The following is a 19488-nucleotide window of genomic DNA, read 5'->3' as shown; positions in this document are numbered from 1 at the left end:
GGCCATCGGCTATGAGCTGGTTCTGTTCCAGCAGATGCACTATACAACAGCTGCATCACTACCAACCTATGAAAAGCAAGTGAAGGCTCTCTGTTAGCAGATTTTTACCCTTGGTTAATGACAGCAAGTTTATTCAACAAGCCTTGCTCATGTTAGAGCAGCTCTCCTACCACAAATCATACGCCAGCTTGCTGTCACAGAACAGCTGTAACCCGAAGACTACCATGCCCTTTAAAAGGTATCTCAGAAAAGGGACAAGTATTTGAGCAGGGACAGCACAAGTGTCGCTTCCTTCAAACTGTGTGCTCCCCTCCTTTCCTCTGCAGGAGATATGTTTCCTTGGGCCTTTAATCCTGGCAGGCACCAACACTTACAACTGCACTTGGAGAGGATAACTAAGACATAAGTTTTCCCATCCAGCTGGCTTCCTTACTGGCTTCACCATGAACACATCTCCTCTTAATAGCATCACAAATTGGAGCCTGGCAGTCTAACCAGAACATTGAGGCAGCCAGGTCCCTAGGCGATGATGAATGTCTGTTGTGGGGGATACAAGTGTTTTTCTACTCTTCAACCTAGCCAAGAACTAAGCTAGATAATAACCTCCTGCACAAGGCACTGGACTTCTTACCTTAAGACATCCGGTCCCAGGTGCAATCCTCCTTATTTTCAAGCTGGAGGGACAACTCCCAGTACTCACTGATTTGCTTCCTAGCACTAAGTAGCCATGTGCTGCCTATTTCCACCTCCCATCCACACTACTTTGATTAGTCAGGAAAGCAGAGATTTGCAGAGCTCTTAGGATCTTTACAATAGTTATCTAAGATAATTAAGTAGTCAAACAAGTTGAGAAGAGCTGGTGTGGAAGACAACATGCCTGAGGTGACAAGAAAAAAAAGACTGCTTTCGGAGCTCTTCAACTCCTAGCTACTTGTTAAAGGCATACCATCTTCAATGTTTATTAAAAAAAAAAAAAAACCAAAACCCCAACTGCATTACAGCATTATGCACTGTTCTCCTCTTGCCACAGGCAGTATATACCTCTTCCATAGCTCCTAGCCATAAAGTAATTCAAACTACAGTTTCCAAGCCAAAAAGAGAACCAGGTTTTTAGGGCTTTGCTTTGAGCTTTTAAGATACTTTAGGGCTCTGCATACTGAAACATTGCAGATTTTCCAATTCTTCTGCTATCCTTAAGAAATCAAACTTACTTTTGTTTGCTACATTAATGAAACTCCTCAAAACCCTACCTGCTGAAAGTGCACAAACAGTCACAAAACTAGCAACACTGCCATACAGTAGAAACAGCAGCTCAGCAAAATTTGAGATGGGTCAGTTCTGGAAGCAGACGAGCTTGGAGTTACCACAACCAGGCATATCCACAGGCCACTTGCCAGTGAAGGGCTGGCTTAAGTACCAAGTCTTGCCAGCCAGTGCTGCCTGTGGACTGTGGCAGTCAGAGCTGACCATTTGCCTTTTGAAGTTGGTCAACTTTTGAGCCTTAATATCCTGCAGCAACACGTGCAAAGGTTTAATACATGAAGTTTGCAACTTTTAAATTCCACCGATTGTCCGCAATTGTTTGTTTCCTCCTTTTCCTCTCCAGCCTAACTGCTTTGACCATTTGAACTTTCCTCCCCAAGCAGCCATACCCAGTCTTTTCAACAATCCTGCCCATATGCCTCCAAATTTTCCCTGTCATTCTCCAGATTTATGAAATACTCTGCAGACCTGGCATCAGAGACCGTACTGTCAACTTTGCAGACTGGCATTTCTCCCAGCCTCTCATTTCCCATCCTGTAAAGATATGCAGGCTTATTTATGCACATCTATCAGTTTGCTGCTTTGAGACACTACTGCCATAAGAACTTGGTTGTCAACATGGCCTGGTCAGCTTCTGTGTAGTTGATCCTAGGTCTTTCTTAGCATCAGCCCCAGGACCTGAAGGGAGAGCCAACTCCAGGAAGGCATCAATTGAGCCAGGACCCCAGGGTTCCCCACGGGGGAGGAATGGGACGAGTCTGCACAGGCTAAACCAGCATCACAGGATGGCTTCCCGCCACCTCCACCACTTCCAACTCTCAGACCTGTTGTTTTCCCAGCAACAGCGATGACAGCAAGACTGGTATGTGGAGCACAAAATCCAGGACACGTGTGTCTGAGGACAGGCAGACAGAGGCCTGCTTTGTTAGCAACAGCAGAGGAGTCCCATCACAGCTCAGATTAACTTATTTTTGTTGCAGGAGCCTGCGATACTCCCAGCCCCCCTCCCGCAAAAGGTGACCGTGGTGAAGGACAGGCGATATGGGGAGAGCCGAACGCCTCTGCCTTCCAGCCCCACAACTGGCCGGGTGAGGCGGGAGGCAGAACACTCATGTACAGATGTTATAACCACATCAGTGAAGGGGCAGAGAGGTTAAGTTAATTTTTAATTGCAATTCTGCTCTCTCAAATTAGATCCTGTACTGCCTCCACCTAGCAAGTACTGCATGTTTGGTGGTCGCTGAAGCTCATGATATTTGGCTCAGGCTAGCGCTGTACATGCCTGTGCCATGCAGCTCTGCCGGTAAGAGCTCAGCCCTCCTCTGCAGCACCACCCTTGCTCTTGCAGTGCAGGTTTCTTCCTGATGAGTTCTGGCAGCTGAAGCACCTCAGCTGCCGAGTTACTGTACAGCACAAATAAGGGACTCATTTACAAGCATGGTGAAAGAGAAGACGACAAGCAGGAACAACCTCAACACAAACTAGAGTAGATCAGTTGTGGAAATCACCGTGTCGGTACATTTACAGGCAAGTGCAAAGTTCCCGCAAACCCTCAAGGAGAGGACACGTGCTCCCGAGAGCAACGAGCTCTGAAGGTCAGCCCCAATACTCCAAGTCAAGTAGAAGAGGGTTCACATTTGAACTCATCTACATAGCCTGGAAGATGCTGTCCCCTCTCCCCCAGACCATCTTCCTTAAGGAAAGGAAATGATCGGTTACAAAGAAGCTGCAGGTTGTTTCTATGTACTTTGGCCAGTTGCTCCCCACTACCACCCCTCAGGCTCTAACCCCAGGGAGTGTAAAACAAAGGCAGACCTTATAGGACGTGCTGCTACTAGCTTCTACCAGGCTAGGATGAGGTCAAACCAGCACCAAAACTGGTTTTCCAGTTGCTATTCCCCTTGCCCCCACAAACACCTTGAATGTCCTGTATGGTTGACATGCTGGCTCATTTCTGCTATCCCTCCTGCCTGCCAAAGGAGAAACTTCCAACTTGATGGACGCAGAGATGCAGCAGGCAGCACTGTGAACTACGGTTGTGCAGCAGACCCTGAGGCTCCTGCTCCTTCGCATCTTGTATCTGCTGTGGCAAGTGGAATTTTTGGATGAAAGTTCAGCTAGTCCACTGAAGCAACCTCCAAAGCAGCCTCAGCTGATCACAAGCACTGCAAGTGCTTCCTGACACAGCAGCCAAGCACCACCTTCCCCATGCCTACCCAAGCCTTATACATTGCAACAGGTTGTTTCCCTCAAGATACTATTACCAGGCTGGACTTTGAAAATCGCTAAAGCTCTCCCTGATCTAATCTCACCTCCCTGCCTTCCTTTCACACCGCAACAGTGACCAAGTTTAGCTAGCTCATTTGTAGACAGATCGACCAAGAAGCCCTGGAGAAAGAGGACCTCCCACTGATGTACTCAGGCCACAGAACTGGCTCCCTCTGATGAAAACAACTAGCACCTGTCCCTAGGAGGGGATCAGCAAGTCACTGGTTCCATAAAAATGTTTGTTTATCTGCTCACTAATTTGCATGAGGTTAAGGCCATTTTGAAGGCTAGTGCAGTTACTTTTTGCAGTATTATTCCAATCCAGAAACCAGAACCAGATCAGCCATATACCAGGCTAGAGACCCACAAAAGCCAGCTGGGGATCAGAAGTTGCTCACTAAATGGTCACTTCCCCTTCCAGCTCCAAGCCAGACACCCACATGCAGGAGAGGCTGGGGAAGGGGCAGGCCAGAAAGCCACAATCTTTAACAGCAGGGGAGGAAACAGTCCATCTCTTGCAGGATTTTGAGCCCTTGCACCGCAAAGCCCAGCTGCCAGGAATGCTCCTCTATCCATGCACATGAAGAACAAGCACTTGGCAATCAGAAGGTCTCCTGATCATCAGTGATGAGACAGTACAGCTTCACACAACAGTACCAGCTAATGAACAATGACAGAGTTACTAAGTCTCCTGTCAACCAGGTACAGCAGTGCCCTCAGGGCAGAGACTGCAAGTTACAGCCATGTTAACATACAGAGAATATCCAAAGGAGTGCATCTTGTTGACGTTAATATTCAAAGACCTCGGACTTTTAGTACACCTGGGAAGTACATCTTGTCTCTGGCAAGCAAATAACTGCAAAGCCAATGAAAGACCCAGGTCTGAATTCACTGAACTTTTCTTTAAGCTCCACTGAGATAACACCAGCTGTGTAGTGACCTTGAAAACATAATCAAGATCACGTTTGTCATGGAGATTTTCCAAACAGCATCTCTTCTAAAGTTACAATGGAGAGATTTGAGGGAGAAGCTGGATCCTAAAAATTAAGGCTGCTAATTAGGGTTACCCTCTCAAACAGGCCACACTTGTGGATGCAGAGATTCTTTTTATTTGTGTGTGTGTGTGTGTGTGTGTGTGTGTGTACTGATTCAGCTACCATTTCTTTCTGAAGGAGAGTGTCAGGGCAAGGTAGAAAACTGTATTTCTGCATAATACAAAACTTTGGAAACAGAAGGGAAGAAAAGAAGGTATGCAGAACAGACTCTCTTATTCCATCTCCTCTAGACACAGTTGCTTATCTTAAGTTGAAGACAATTGCCTTCAAGCTAGAGGAGATGGTTTGAGGGCTAAGCACAAAGTCAGAGATAGCAGCATAGCCTGCAAACTTCAGCATGATACTTAATTGTCAACAGACTTTGCTCTCACCCCTTAGGACTACAAACACATACAGTGACACCCAAACATGAGCATCTGCAAGACATCTGCAAGCCAGAGGCTCAAGTGTGCATGCAGTCCCTGCACATTTGCTGTCTGTGGAGTAAGGGGAGCAGACTAAAGCAAGGCAACAGCTGGCTGCAAGTCCTGCAGAAATACCACTGGAAAGACTAGATTTGTCAGGGAACTCAATGAGTTTCTGAAGAAACTCATCAACTCACACTGCAAAGGTAGATTTGTTCCTGGTGCACCTGAAAGACATTAAGCTTTTCTGTTTGACTTCTGTAATTAGTATACTGTTGTGTGAATAATCCAACAAGAAACAGTGTCATCCAGTGAGACCCTAGATTAGAAAGCACTTGTAGGACTGTCTAGGATGGCAGAGGTTTTTCAGCATGTTTCACCACAGCAAGCACATGCTATACATTTTGTAAAAAGGAAATGCGTACTTTAGAAATGTACTTCTGATGCTCGAGGGGAAGTTACTAGATATTTATAGGCCACTATCATACTGTTAAAAAAAACCAACTCACAGTTCAGTATCAAAGAGCAGCGCAGGTTTTAGAAGTGCCCATTGTCATCTCTCTACTTGCAAGGGGTGCAATGAGATTAAGAACATCTGGAGTTCACACTTCAGTTTGAAAGCCAACATCTAAGTAGGTCTTCGGTCCCTATGACTGGCAAATTCAGAAAGTTCTTTGCTATTTTCAGTCTATACACTCATGCTTGCACAGCATGACAGTATTTGCAGGACAGTATTTCTCCGACTTAAGCAAATCTTTCCATTCAGCAAGACCAGAAATACAAGTCTGCCAAAAAAAAAATGGGGAAAAAAAAACCCCAACCTAAAAACCCCACAACCTGTCCCAGAAGTAATTTGTTTCTCCTCTCCCCCTTACAAAAAACAAAACAAAACAAAAAAACAAACCAAAAAACACAAGCCACTTCCCAGAAATAGCAGACAGAAGAAAAAGCCAAAAATACAGTTTAGTGGACTTTTTCTTTTTGATTACCACATACTACAACATTATTGTGCAACAAACACCGCAGGTGGGATCCAGAAAGAGGTCTCCACACTAAAACCAGCATAAGGTGCAGTAAAAAGGCGTAGTTTTCACAAAACTGGTTGGGCAACTCTGTCACTTGACTACACTGGCTCTTTAATGGCTCCAAAAACAAGACTAGCTCAGCTTTGTTTTCTGCACTTGGAGCTGTTACTCGGTAAACTTAACCTCTGAAATAGATGCCTCTGCCAGCTCCCCCGCCCACAAGCAGTGCCTGTGTGTTAAAGGCAGTCCCCCATGCTGGCTTGCCCCACACCACCCCATGGAGGAGCAAAGCCCCTGAGCAGGACCTGCACCCCAAACTGCAGCAGGGTGGCCAGCACAGATGAGCAGCACCCTGCTCGTGCTCGGGTAAGCTTCTCCCCAGCATGGCTCTGCAGCGGGCAGAGGATGCTACTAAGCATTTGCCATCTGCCTCATCAACCTGGAAATCCCCAGTGCAAGTACATGCACAGGATGGGCTCCTGAGCCTCCCTTCTCATGCAAGCAACGCTGTGGAGGTCGACAAATCTCCTCTGAGGAGTTGCACAATATCCTTCCCAGCACCACTTGGCCTGGAGATACCTTCCTGAGACCTAGCAGCCTTCCCTCCCTGCCAAAGCACCCAAAGGCTACCACAGCCCAGGCAGGAAGAAAGCTTTAATACAAGCTTTTCTTCTATCTTACGAAACGGCACCAGAGATTGCCAGACTGAGGTAGGAGCCAGGTATATAACTGATTTTTATCTCTTCCGCCTCCTCCTCCCATAAGATGCAAGAGGTCAAGGTCGAGGACTTTCTACTGTAAAGTTCCCTTTCAAATCAAACTGGTTTTCAATTACTTCCATTTTCTCAGATGCTAGGGCAGATGACTAGTGGGTGTTTAGATTCAGCACACCCATGCCAAACATGTTTCTGAGAAGTTACAGTATCTGCCTGAACCGGGAAATTAGGTTTCCTGTTCTTTCTGGTTCTTTCCAGGAATTAGCAAGGATGTAGTAAAGGTGCAGAGGGAGTAGTTTTACTTCAAGGGCAGGCAGCTTTCCCCAGCTTAGCAACTTCAACAGCAATTAAACAAACACCCTCCCTCTCCACCTCCCCTCTGCCTGTCAGGCCTTGGGACCTCACCCCTCTTCTCCAGACAGGTGGGCAGGCTGAGCAGAGCCCAGGCACCAGCACCCAGCGTGGGAAGGAAGCTGAGCCCAGCTAGGCTTATCCACCGCCATTCCCAGCAATAGCAGGCTCTCCAGTAGTTCACTCCATAGCTGAAGCCAGACGCTGCTAGAAGCCAAGAGCTAGAGATCGCCTACCCAGAAGAGCATAGGAGGACAAGGACTCCCTTGTGCTTCTCAGGCTAAGCCTCTGGAGGAGCTCGGACACCCTGCCAAGCCAGCCGAGGGCTCACCAGAGCACTGAAGTCCCACACTGCTGGGGAACCAGCCCACTAGAGAATGGAAGTGTCTTCTGGCACCAGGATTCTCCCCAAGACCTCTCCCCCTAGGGTCCATCCACGCGATCTTAAGTGGCAGAAAGGAAGAAAAACAACAAAAAAACCAAACCACCACAAAACAAACAGAAGAGACCTCTGGCTTGTTATTCCGAATGATTGTGAAGCTTTAGAACTAAATCAGCTCTCTCAAACAACAGAAGAGACAGGCTATTAGTCTACTTTAATCATATCACGTGTTTTGTATCAGATCCTTTGCTGATAGCAAGGCACTGATCTCAAGAAGCAGAAGTTTTAACCCTTTAGCCACCACCACCCCACCCCCACCCCCCCCCAGATCAAGCAGAGCTGGAAGACTACCACAGACCCAGCATGACTGGAAAGTCACAGAAGTCCTACTGGCACAGAAAAGTGCCTCAGCACACAAAGGGATGCATCTTTTGGCCTGTCCACAGAAACAGTCCCTTTACTATTTGTGATCTCAGGAATCTTGTTTTTGCCAAATACACCATTTACTAATTGCAGCACCCTCACCATTTACCAGCTGTCTGTATGCCTGTGGCTCCTGAACCACTCCTGTTCCCCTGCTAGTATGTTGGCACTGTTACATGCGATTCTAGAGCCGAAGACCACAGATCAGCAGCTGTAATAATCATCCCTCTTCAACACAGTCTGCCCTACCATAACTACAGCCCCTCCACTCTACAGCCTGAAGGACCCCATTGCAGGGCTGCCAGTACCCAGAGTCAGAAGAACAAGGCTCCTGCAAGATTCTCATGCAAAGTATCTCATGGTCTCTCCCAGACACGCGTATCAGGGAGGACAAGGAAATCAACTCAGCAAACCCATTTGCTACAAGAAGACAGGGACAGCTAAGCCAGGAGTCTCCAAACTCAACGGACTCAGTGGTACAGAGCCATTCGCACAACAGCAGTGCTGCAGCCACGAAAGGTTACTGCCGGACCCAGCCTCTGCACACACTGCCCTCGGAGACGCTTTACTTCCCATCTGACTACCCCAGGGCCACACGAGACCTCGCACCCCACCAGAGCCTGGTCTGCCTACTGGCAAGATGAGCACCGTCACAGACGGTCTGAGGATGACCATTTCACAACATCCTGAGTTTCACGCCACAGATACCACCTGACACTGTCAGCAGGCATGAAGGAAAACAGAAAGCCAGAATGACAAAAAGCTTCAGAGGAAGGGACTCTCTCTCAAGCAGCCCCTCTTTCCCAAATGATTTAGAGAAGGCAAGAAAAGCCCTCAACTACCACAGTTCAGAGCACAGATGTTTTGAGTCATTCCCTTCTACTCAAAAATATCCACCTGCAACCACATTTCCCCCCTCCAATATCAATGTGAATAATACAAATAGTTTCACATTTGTAACTGGCAGCACCTGGCCACAACAGCCAAACCCCTCGCTGGTCTGATCACTCTGAGGATGCAGCTCAGAAGCAATTTCATGCTTTACTCTGGAAGAGTCAGTCCCAGCAGGGGCTGCTGTACAGTCTCCGAGATGTATGGCAGCATTGCCTATCACTTTTTCCTTCTACCTTCGCAGAGCAGTCTCCTCACTCCACGCCCTCCCTAGAGGAGGAAGAAAGTGGAGAAGAAAGCTGCACTGTACAGCAGTAAAAGGGCAGCACTGCGAGGAGCAAGAGTAACACAGCACAAGCTGTTACAGAAGCTGCAGTGATGCCGCTTCGTTCCCAGACTAAGTGTTTTAGGAAGTAAAATGCCACAATAAGAAATCTCAGCAGACAAAGCTGGAAAACAAAGGGGGCCTCTAGAAAACACTTAGCCAGCTGGAAGAGATGCTCAAAAGCTTTTGGTTTCCCTCCTATGAAGATGGTCCTGGAGGCCGAGGCAGACTGTGATACCTGCTTACTGCTGTATTACCAGGCAGGTAATCCCAGCAGACTTAATTGGAGCAACTTAATTGGAGCAATGTGAGAACATTACTCAATTATAGACCTGCCACCTGCAGTTAAGATCACCTCTCCACCAAACACCATCCTAAAAAAGGAAAATAATCAATCCAGCCTTCCAAGCACCACATGCTTAGGTTATGGACAGGGCTGCTTCAAGCCAAGAGGAACAGACATATGGGATAAGTTCCCCAGGAATTTGGCAGTTAAAATAGACAGCAAGACTTTGAAAAGCTGGGTCTGTTTTGGGAAAAGGAGGGGCCTCCTTGGAGTCTGCAGATCTACGCACAGTGGTCTGGAAAACGGGTTCAGCTGAACCTGAACCAAGGGAAGCTGGGTGGCCTTTTCTACCTTCTTGAAAGGGTCTCCTCTTCTAAATTTAGAGCACAAATATTTCAGGAGACTATTTGATGGAGCAATGCTAGAAGAATGAGATGGAAAGAGTAGTTCAGAGGTATTATTTTTAAAAGAAAGAACTTTTATCCAGAATAACTGATTTACAAATATCAGATAAGCCTCAATGCAGAGATAAATGCTCCCATTTCAGAGGGGAAAAAAAAGCAGGGCTGTTTCATCTTTAATTAGTAAATCACAACTGAGGCTAAGACTACTTGTTAATAGGGCTACAGACAAATTTTCTTACTTGCCTCTGTCCCATCACACTGTGCTCTTTCCCCCACAGCCCACTCCCCAGAGACCATTTCTACTTCACATCAGTTCTGCAATTTTTAATCAAGCCAAACGTACTAATGACATCGAATTACAGCAAGGGGTCTCATGCATGCTACCTAGGCAGCTAAGGGCTGTGACAGAAGGCTCCCTCTGCTCCCAGGATACGTGCCCACCCCTCGCTAGTGCAGCAGCTTGAAACCCAGCCCAACAAAGCCCCATCGCCCACTCCTCCTCTGACGGGAGGCTGCCAGCAGGAGAGCCACCCACCGCAGGATGCCGGGGCTCTCCACCAAGACCCCGGGCACAGGAGTAACCAGATATCACCACAATAACATGGCCGCTGACCCAGCTCAGCTCACACACCACTGCACAGGCTGTTCATCCTGACAGCAAACACGCTATGGCAAAGGCTGCCTCTCTTCTGGGCAAACAAGGAGCAACTGTTTAGGTTCCCATGTGACACCACCAGGTGCATGGCCATCTACTCGTATACACACTAGTAGGCCTTGCTTGTAGCTGACAGCTGAGCTAGGAAGAGGTTTCCCATCTGCCTGAAGCTATGCAAAGCAGGAACTTACTGTTTTACTACAGGATCGAGTCTCAACCACCGCCACGACAGCCTCCGAAGCTGCAACACGATGGATTGGGAATGAACGCAGAAACACCCAGGCTCCGAGACCACCAGCAGGACTGCAGCATCAAAGCAAAGGCGCCTTTGAGGTCTTGGACTCGGGCATTAAAGCAGCTTGCTCTTCCTCGAAATAGCCCTCCCTTGAAATAGCCTCTTCTGCCAAGGTAGCAGCCAGTTTGATGCAGCTTTTGACATTAAGAAATTCCCACGCAGTTTTGGCAACAGCATTTTTGTCACCTCGGTTTCGTTCCAGGAAGCTGCGAGTCACTACACCTCCCCCGGGGAGCGGGGGCGAGCGGAAAGTCCGACCTGTCAGGTCCCCTCATGTCAGGCAGCAGCAGCGCCAGCGGCCGCGGGCATCACCTCCCACCCCTCAGGAGCAGGCACAGCCACCCCCATTTTAGCTGCACTCAGACAAGGCGTTATCACCCTTGGAGGATCCGATGGGAGCGACCTGCCGAGTGCTGCGCAGGGGGAGCAGCCACCTTCTGCAAAGAGTCCCACGGAGGGGCTGGGGCTCGCTTGCAAGGCTGACCTGCCCCACAGGGCTCCGCTCCCCCTCACCATCAGCCTCCAGGGACCTCCGCTGTACCTGCAGCCTCCCCCCGCTCCAGTGCGGCCTCCCCAGGGAGGTGCAGCAGACCCCTTGGGAGCAGAAAGAGAAGGGCTGGGCCTTTACCTTGTTTCACATGGCTCACCAGGGCTTCTCTGCACAGCTGCGGTCTAGCACTGTCCTGCACAGCAGCTGCCAAGCAGAAGCCTTCTCTAATTAAAAGAGCTTCCTTCGGGAACAGGCAGATTTACTGCACAACTCAGAGGGCTCTTTAGTTATTCCATGTGCAGTGTCTCTGCAAACCTGCATTAGAAAGGGACCTGAATGCAAAGAGCAACCCAGGCGCTTCTCAGACTGTTGGGAAAGTACATCCAGGCAGCTGGGTTTTGTCTAGGTGGGTTCCCGACTCCCAAAGAGACTTCAGAGATGAGCATAATTAGGACTGCTGCCTGCCTTTTAAGCCCCAGTTTTTTCAAGCATCCAGCATGGATGCTGCAAAATAGTTCCCATCTGTGCTTGGTCAGTGCAAAATTCAAGGCAACAGCAGGGGGAAAAACAGCCTCGCTAACCTGCAGGTCAGCAGTCTCCTCAATCCAAGTCCAGCACAGTATTCTGGATCCACGCTTCTGTACGAACACGGAGCCTAGCTCCGTGATCACAAGACACAGAAGATGGGGAGCGAGGGGACAGGAGACAGTTTACTCAGTAAAGCACACTGGGAAGTTGAGGACGTTCCAGCGAAGCCATTCAAGACTGACTCATCACCAGCAGTTTCAGTCCATGCTGACACAGGGCAGACACATGACTGGCTCCACAGAGGTCAAGAGGACGCTTTGATTGCGCCACACCACCAGCATGAAACAAGCCCCAGAACCAGTGCACAATTATAACTGCAGTCCTAGAGATGGTGTCCTATCACCACACCAGCCAGAACAGCACCCTTTTATGCAAGAGTGCTCTACAAATTATTTTATTATAAGCAGAAAGGGGAGGAGCAGAGCAGTCTGCATGGTGCCTTTCAAAAGCAGGCATATTAGCTCTGGGGACCAAAGTCCAAAAAAACACTCAATACTGACACCACTGAATACAGAACCTCTCTTCAATTTCTGTCCACATGTATTCCAAGTAATGTTAAGTAAGCCATTCGCAGGACCAAGGAGAAATCAGAAAAAGATCGCATAGGAAGGGAATAAGACATTCCCAACACAGATATTTTTGCCTCTAAGACTAGAGCACCTAGAAATTGAAATGCCATGAAAGGTACAGAAACTTCCCTGGAAAGGTCTAACTAGAGCACTGAGCCATTTTGTGCAATAGTAGAGCTCCTCTAGTTAATTTAGACTTCACAATCAATTCCCAACCAAACTGCTAATCATCTATCACAGGAGACATGCCGGCTCTGGGCATTTAGGATTTGCACATTCTTATATTATGGGATAACGGCAGCAGTCCTTGCAGTCCTAGCCAAGTGCCAAGATGTCACTTCCATACCTGCCTCACATGCCACTCCTGAAGTCCCACACCAATACAGCACAGGTTGTCATCCCACAGCCTCCCAGTGTAGCAAACACCTAGAGGCAACTCTCTGGAACGTGTGCCAGTCCAGTACGCCAGCCCAAGCAAAATCAGGGTCCTGGAGCAGGTTGCTTTTAAAACTAGACAGATGATTTGCTGCATGAAGCCTCTCTAGTAGGGGCAGGAGCTGAAGGCATCGAGCTCCTGTGTGGCCCCTCAACCCCCTCCTGGCGAGGACACGGAAACCTCACGGATTGCAGAGGCAGGGGCCAAAGGAAGGTGCTGGTGGAGGACATGGCTACATCCAGTGACCACCACCCCTCCTCCAGGACAACTCTGGGAAACAGCCTCCTTCATTCCCAACAGGTAAAAGTACTTTGCAGCAAGTTCGGGCCCTGCTATGTAAATCCCTGTAAGCCAGTTCCTCTCCCTCCCTTTTCCCAAACTGCCTCCATGGCAACAGATGGGGAGCAGCAGCAGACGGGACCAAAGGCAGTCACCAGCTCCAGCTGTGGGAAGGTCAGCTCAGCTCAAGGTACACAGCTGCAGCTCTGACGGCTCATCCTGTCCTTTGCTTGTGTACGAGAGACCTCTCTCTGACTGAAGCAGAATTATCTTTGCCTACAAGGGGAACTCTGCATTATATAACTTCAAATCTCCGGGCTGCTGGGTATCCTAACATATATAGCTCATCCCTGATCAGCATTTCTCCAGTACACATGGCCATGGGATTATCATTATACTGGAAGAGATCAGTGATCTGCTTACAGCCCAGCAACAATTTTGCAGTAAAGGGCTTTCACGATGCACCTGTTTGCTCAAGGCTGCGCGGAACAGAAACCGAAACACAGCCCAGCAGCTTCCTTAACAAACGCCACCAGTCCTTTCCCCATGTACAAGGCTCCTGGTGGCACAGGAGAGCTGGCCCTTCCCAGCTCCTGAGCTCCTTAAAGACAGACAGGCCACTTACCTCAGCAGCAAGTTTCAGAAATTAAGTACACGCACCGCACTTTGATTTGACTTGCTTTTAAATGGTGTTGTCCCAGTTCTGAAGCTCCATCAAGGAGATAAAGAACTAGAGCAGTCAGCCAGACGGCCCATGCATGTGCCTCTTCTCTTCCCACAGGAGAAAGCCTGCCTTCAGCTTAGTCTCCTTCCCTTTCTCCCCTGTATTTACTTTGGATGAGCCTCAAACCACCCAGCTTCCCTGGCTCTGCCGTGTCGGAGACGACACACGCTTGGGTGCTGAGCCGGCAGTCTCCAATCCCCATCCCCATCCCAACAGGCTACTGTTTTATTCCCTTTTTCTGCTGTCATCCACCAGGCAGTCCCTTTCGCAGAGCTGCCCACAGTAATGCCTCATCTTTCTTCCAGAAAATTAGCTCGCTCTGAATCTGTCAGCGCACGCAAGCAATGATTTAAGCAATCTCCAGCACGCAGTTCCTTGAGCTTTGCTTATTGCCCCGTCTAGGTTCAAGTCAGCCATTAACTGCTTCAGTGTTTCCGAGCCCTGATAGCCCAGAGAGCTTTCAGCAAACAGGCTCTGCCACAGCCAACCAACCGTCAAGGAACTGCTGGCACTGGCTGTGCCTCCTGTATTATTCCTTTTACCATGCCAAGAGAGAGCCTGTAATTTTTAGCCTTTCCTCCATTTCATTCCCTCTTTAAGAATACAGACGAGCCAGGAAGAGACAGAGGTGGTTAGGCAACGATTGCAGCTCATTACACAGCTCCTAAAGGGAAGGCGGCTCACGCAGCCATCCTTCACGCACGTGTCATTAATAATTTGCCCGTGGAAAGCTCCAATCCCACATTCCTCCAACAGAAGAGTCAGTGCAAGAGCACAGTTTATTTCTTAGCCCATCATAGCTGACAACTGCGGGGCAGGGGGCAAGGTTACTGGGCCCAGCTCACCCTTCGCTGTACTTAAGTACTCCAGATCCCAGGATGTCATGATCCACGTTCAGAGACAGAGGCAGGTAAGGAGAAGAAGGGGATGCAGACACGGTGCTCCTATTTTAGAGATGTGATGTTAAGGCACTTTAGGGTGAGGGCCAGAGTTCCTGGCAGTAAGAAGTTAATTTTGATGCACATAAGTTTTTCCAAAGAGGAAAGGGAGGAAGAAGTGCAAGCTCTGAGGCTCCGATCATCTCTTGTTGCACAGGCCCACTGGAAGCATCGCTACCTCCTCCGGCCTTCCAAGCCACTCAACAGTAGCCCGAGCCCTGCTACACCCACGCCAGCACCTCCCACTCACCAGCATGCAGAAACAGAAAGGAGACCGGGAAGAAAGTAGCTGCCATGCCACAGGCACTGTTAAAGAGGAGCAATAATTACCACTTCAGATAGCATGAGGCATGGTCCACCTCCCAGCATCACCCTGGCTTTCCCATAGCAGATCCTGTGCCATCAGTGCCTGAGGTCCTTGCAGCAGCGCCTTTTGCCTCTGCTGCGTGCTTCCTGCTGTAACAGTGCCAGCAGGCACCAACAACCACAGCCATCGTTTGAGTTGGAAAGTGCCTTGGAGCCTGTGGTTACCAGAGGTCTGCAAAACTCCCACCTGCACCTCTCCAATGTAAACACCTAGTGGATGGATGCCTGCAGTCCTGCATGGTCCCCTGCTGCCTTACAGCTGTGACACAAGAACCCGGAGAAACAGAAGAGGGATAAAACCTTTCCTCAGCTACAGTCAGATGAGGAATTTCATACGAACACCCTCCCCGCCCTGCACTTCATGGAGTTTGAAGCAGAGTGGCTTGGGTAGCAGGGGCACGAAACCTCCATGGAGCTGTGGGAAGACCTTGTTAGAGCATCTCCTGCACCAGCTTACGGTTGTAGGTCACACTACACCTGCCTGTCCCCCGAGAACTAAAATAGAGACAATAACAGGAATGAGGAGAGTCCAGATGAGCCACATCATTAAAGCCGCTAAATCCTCTTAAGGGAGGAGCTTCCATGCAGCAGGACAGAGATCGCCTGCGGGGAGAGCTTTCTCCAGGCACTGAGCTTGCATCTTGCTCTATTTCTGTCACACACAGGTGAGAAGCTGAGCAAACACTGCAAGACTTCACCCAGCCACCCCTGCCCTGCAGCACAGGGACAAGGATGTTGTCCCAGCGGTTCCCAGAGCCCTCAGCAAGGATGGAGAAGCCCAGGCCAAGAGGGGTTCAGGCCCAGAGAGGCTCCACTGAGTGAAGCTATTTTGGAAGCAATATCCTTCAATGGAAGAGGTGTTAAATGAAAGGATGCTAGGAGTCAAGAGAGGCTACTCACTTTCCTGAGCCACTCCAAATCCACACATTGGCTTGCAGAGCAGTTGGCCAAGGTCCTTTTCACCCATGTGGCAGCCCAACATGAGCAAGTGCCCATGGTTTGTTTGGGGGTTTTCTTGTGGGATTTTTTTTTTTTTTTTAAACAAGCACAACTGTAGGTGTGGGAGTTCTGGCTCCAGCCAGTTCTTGCTCCAGGAAGAAGTGGGAATGTTAAAAATCACCCCACTGTAGCTACCACAAAGAGGTCTTGCAATGGGACACTGGCAGGACTGCCACCACCCATGCAGTGACACTGCAGAACAGGTCACTGACCACACCACCAGTGCCCTTCTCCCCCATTAACACTTTCTTCCCACTTAGTGCTCGTGAAGTATTTAGTAAGATCCGAGTAATTCGTCAGTTTTACAGCTTGTCACACACTTATCTTGACATCAGCATACAGCAGCACACTACTGAGATTGCTCCTCTCACTAGACGCCTCCCTCTAGATTTTCAGAGCAGTGTTTCTACACTTGAACCTTGTGATCTACCAAAGGGACCCTAGCCACATGCTTCTGCTCAACAATTCTCATGCAGCGAGCAAGCTTCACAGCAGCAAGCCCTGGGCTTTGAAGAGGGTTTTCTCAAGCCCAAGGTGCCTAAGAAAGTTAAAAAAAAAAATACTTCCGTGGAGGGGAAGTGTCACTGACGGCAGATTTCAAGACAGCGCTCTCCAGGTGTACACCCTCACTTGCACAGAAGCACACAGGTGTTTTCAGAAGCTACACATCGAGAGGCCTCACTAGCACTGGGATGGGTTATGTCCCTGCGAAGCTCTACTGCCAGCAGCAGCACAAACATCTCAAGAGCTGCTCTTCTCCCCAGCCGCCACCTCCAAGAGCACCGCAGTAGGAGACACTCTGTCCCTCCCTTGCACAGCTAGTTTCAAGCTCTCATCTCATGCACAAGATGGAAATGCTAGAGCTGGTCCAAGACATAGGAACACTTCATCCTGAACTAGCTTTACAGTTTACTGAAGCCAACATTTAGATTCCAGGATGCTGGTTTCCCTCCCTCTCCTCTTTTTTTTTTTGTACCGAGTGCTCCATTTTATGTTAAAGCATACACAGCAGAGCTTTTATGCTCTGGGGCAGAAACAGCATGCCTGGGTTGTAACAAGCCCTTATGCCCCTATCAACAGATTTGTTAACAGTCACACTGCAAGACAATTCACCACCAACATCTACACAGCTGTTGAAATGCAAGCACTACTCTGAACTCTTCTCTTCACTGGGATATCAAAAGGAAGGGGAGAAAAAAAAAAAAAAAGGGAGACAGCAGGCTGGGCCAGTACCCGATTTCTGTGGTTATAGGGGTAAGATTGCTACAGAGGCATCTAATCTCCATCTTAGAAATCAACCAAGACAGAGTCCCACTGAGGCAGCAGCATTGCCCAGTCTCATCGGTACGCAGCTGAGGCTCGTTCAGGCTGCCGAAATCGCTTTGCAGCCACAACACCTCCGGCCTGTAGGACTCATTCCGGCGTGACACCAGGTCCACTGCACCTGATGATGATTTTTTTTAGGCCATATACCAGCTGCACAAGAGGATCAAAACTCACCCACCGGTTTAAGTTTGAACGGGCATACAGAGAGGCACGCATGTGAGCAAGGGGGACTCGCCCCCAGGCAAGCTCCCCGCGGCCCTCGCACTAGCCACCCGCCCGGGGAGGGGGCGCGGGGGCTCCCCGGGGCGCAGGGGGCTGCCTGCCCGCCCGCCCGAAAGGGCTGCGCTAACCGCGGGGGGGACTCTCGCCTCGCCGGGCGCGGGGGAGGCGCTCCCGGTCCCGGCCGCCAGCGCCCCGCGGAAAGCCCCGGGAAGTCCCCGCTGCTGAGATCCCCGCCGGACCGGCCGCCCTCGCCGCCCCGCCGAGAACCCCGGGCCGAGGGGAGCGGGGCCGCCGGGCCCGGCAGAGGGACTCCCGGCCCCCGCCCTCTACCTCCCGGGCCGCCCCGCCGCCCCGCTCGCCGGCCCCACAGAGGACGACCGCAGCGCGCCTACCTGCTCGGCGGGCTCGACACGGCTCGGTGGTCCGCTCCCTCCGCCGATGTGGCCTGGCTCTGTTCCTGGCCCCGCGGGGCGGAGCCGGCGGCTGCGCTGGGCCGGCCCCGGGGCGGGCCACCGCCCCCTACCCTGCCCCCGCTGGAGAGGCCGGGGAGCGCCGGCGCCTTTCCCGGCTGCCGTGCCGTGCCGGGGGCGGGCGGGCTGCCCTCCTCCGGAGCGCCCGCCTGCGGCCCACACGGTACCCCGCTCACCGCCTGCTGCCCTACCTCGGGGCCAGCCTCTCGCTCGGCTGCTACATCCCGGTTATGCTCACTCCTCCAACCAAATAACACGCTTTCCATCCCCATCGGAGCTAAGCCCCTCTCACCTGTTAGGCCTTGGCTGCTGCCTCATCCTCTGCAGCTGTGATCAATTCATCTTGCTCCACTTACGCAGGTAGCCCAGGTACTGCTTGCTCTAGGGTCGTTTGCCCTGACTCACTGTACTTGCTGTGCCACCCAGCTCGTGTCAGGCTCTCCCTTTGTGGCCTACCAAGTAGGTACGTACACACCTTAATATTTAAGGCTGCTCACCTTAATATTTAAGGTATGCTCCTGCGAGATGTGCACTGTGGCTCTCTGCCAAGTGAAAGCAAGCCCAATGACCCACTCAAAGATTTTTCCAATGGGCAATTTTGCTGCCCTAGTGAACTCTGTAAACATCAGCAGGGCTGCCACATTGTTCCCCATCCAAACCCTGTTAAACCCCCTCTTGTTTGCCCCAGTGATTACAGCAATGTGACGACAGTGAGGTGCTAGCGTGCTGTGGCTGCTGTTTACTCTGCTGACAGGTGTCATTGCATTGTTTCCCTCGGCTTCCCCGTTTTGTGTAGCAGGCAGCAAGCTCACAACGCCAGCTCTTTGCGCCTGGAGTGTGGTGTAACTAGCCCGATAGGACCCTGCCTCTTCTCTCCTGACAGAACAGAGATAAAAATAATAGCGATAAGGCAATCTAATAGTAACAATAATGTGATCCTCTTTAAATCCTCATTTCAAAGATACCAAAACCAAATCAAGCAAGCCAATCCTAAAACAAGGGAAGGTCAGGAGGTCCCTCACCCTTCTGAGGAGCAGCATTCCTCGCTTTCATGGTTTCTGCTGTCCTGGCAGGAGGAGGAACAGCAAGCTCATGCAGCTCAAGGCCCAGTCCTCACTCCTGGGGGCGGCAAAAAACAGTTTGGCCTTTGTACTGAGACAGGTATACAATGGCCACCTTACTCTGTTCTTACAAGATGCCTCTCAATCATCTTTCTGTGCCTGCAGGGTGATTCCTGAGTATGCCACCAGACTTTGAAGAAAAGATTTTTAAAGGTCCTTTTCTATGCTGTGCTTTATTTGTTGCATGCACTTGGTTTTAATTCTTGCATTCAGAGCC

General features: G+C 50.1%; 1 protein-coding gene across 1 annotated transcript in view; it reads right to left on the bottom strand.

Moving 5' to 3' along the window:
- CD82 (CD82 molecule) overlaps positions 1–18213 on the bottom strand; it is a 42446-nt gene extending 24233 nt beyond the window's left edge. Inside the window, exon 1 of the mRNA XM_075502541.1 lies at positions 18073–18213. The gene's annotated coding sequence lies outside the window, so the exon portion shown is untranslated. The remainder of the gene's footprint in view (positions 1–18072) is intronic.
- Positions 18214–19488: the final 1275 nt, after the last annotated feature.

Source organism: Mycteria americana, chromosome 5, assembly GCF_035582795.1.
Source record: "Mycteria americana isolate JAX WOST 10 ecotype Jacksonville Zoo and Gardens chromosome 5, USCA_MyAme_1.0, whole genome shotgun sequence".
NCBI lineage: Eukaryota > Metazoa > Chordata > Aves > Ciconiiformes > Ciconiidae > Mycteria > Mycteria americana.
This window is presented reverse-complemented; position numbering and strand designations above follow the sequence as displayed.